The sequence below is a fragment of the Cynara cardunculus genome (genome assembly GCF_001531365.2).
Source record: "Cynara cardunculus var. scolymus isolate 2C chromosome LG 15, CcrdV1, whole genome shotgun sequence".
NCBI classification, from domain to species: domain Eukaryota; kingdom Viridiplantae; phylum Streptophyta; class Magnoliopsida; order Asterales; family Asteraceae; genus Cynara; species Cynara cardunculus.
The window spans coordinates 7152228-7154297 of NC_037542.1; positions in this window are offsets into that span (position 1 = coordinate 7152228).

Consider the following 2070-nt stretch of genomic DNA (forward strand, 5'->3'; position numbering starts at 1 on the left):
CTCAGAGCCGTTATAATCTCTCTTCGGACCGAACTCTTATTTTTTATTTCATTTTAAATTAATTATTTTATTATTAAAGCATATTTTTTATCTTTTTTTAGGATAATTCAAAATAAAAAAACAAAAAAAACGTGGCATTCTCTTATTGGGTCCAATAGAGATTTTTAAAGACAATTTGGGTTACCCTATTTTATTAGGGGCATTTTTTTGGCTTTTCGCCATAAGCATCTGAAAATCTCAAGAACGGCCCTGGATGTCGTTCTGATAAACCATAATCTTAATCGGTAAGGTAAATGAGAATATTGACTATTAAGGTTAAATACTTACTAAGTAAACATTTAAGTAAATGAACCCTATGTTTTCATGGGTAGTCCGGAGTTGCCACATTTTCTTCATGGCTACAAGAAGATTTTTATTCTTCCTTGGATTTGAACCTGAGACCTTGAGACACTTTTTGACTTTTAGAGCTCAAGCTCAAACCAATCAAGTACCACCCTTACGGTCATAATGAAGTATTTTTAATTATATATCAAATCAAATATCACACATGAATTAATTATAATCATCTACATAAATAAAATACTCAAATATAACAAACTTTATCATAGATTCAGCTGAGTACATAACCAAACAGTATAGATTTCAAAAGAGGATTCATAATGTTGCATTGATTTGACTTCTTTACTTATGCTATTAAAGCTGTTAATGCACGATTAGAAAGTGGATTACAATAGAGAGTTGTACGACGGGTCTAGGATGGATGAGTCAAACGACTTCGTCGATACATGAGTCTAAATCATGGGCATACCTTTAATCTATTAGGTTTTTATCAACATATCTTTTAGAGTAAACTATAAATTTGGTCCCTGTGGTTTGGCAAAAATAACACTATTTTGTTCTTACAGTTTTGAAATTACAAGACAGCCATTGTGGTTTACGAAAATATTCAGATTTGGTCCTTCACTCTAACGACCGTAAATATATTCATATTCTACTAAACGAGGGATGCTTTCATCTTTTTATCATTTTTTTTTTGTCTTTTACCAAATTAAAATCGATTTTATGATTTTGATCATGTGATTTTTGATCGAGTGAAATACAAAAAGATCAATAAAAGGAAAAAAAAAATCTCTTCATTTAATGGATTTTTTATGACTGTTTGAGGCATGGATTAAATCTAGACGTTTTTCGAACCAAGATCACCATTTTATAATTTTAAAATTATAAGGACGAAAGTGTCATTTTTGACAAACCATATGAACTAAATTTGTAATTTACTCTATTTTTTAAAATAGAATTGATCGATTAATAATCACATACAAGCATTGTTTAAACAATGGATGTAAAAGGTTGTATAAATTTTTTTTATTAACCTGAATATTCAATCCGCTATGCGAGTCGACTAATCTTAGGACGATCATTTGTTTTGCAGATAGACCGGAGTCATCGCATTTGAACCTCCGTGCCCACAATGAGATTTTTATTTCTTCTTGGATTTGAACTTGAGACCTCCTGATACTTTTAACTTTTGGAGTCAAGTTTAAACCAATCAGGCACTACCTTTATGGTTAAAAGTTGTATGAATTTGAGTGTGAGTGTAAAATAAAAAAATGCTTATTAAATTATTTTTAATAATTAAAAAAAACATTGTGGTTGTGAAAACATATTGACTTTTGTGGAAAATAAAAAACAAATGGGCATAAGCACGTGTGTATAAGATTATAATAATATTATTTTAAATAAAAAAATGTAGTTGTGGGGTCACTTTAAAAGTCTATGGAAGTCCTCTGCAAAAACCACGTCAACACATATTTTTAAAAGTAAATTGCTTTTTATTCTTCATACTTATATCTATATCTATACTATATTATAATGCATTTGGCTAAAACTCTTAAAACTCTTAAAACTTTTAAAAACTCTTAAAAACTCTTAAACCCTTCCTATATCTAAATTCGTGTAACTAATTGCAGATAAACACAATCAAATACAGGATAAACATCTCATTTTAAATAAAAAAAATCTAAAATATAATTAGTATAATCATTAAATTCTAACAGAATACTTAATTAT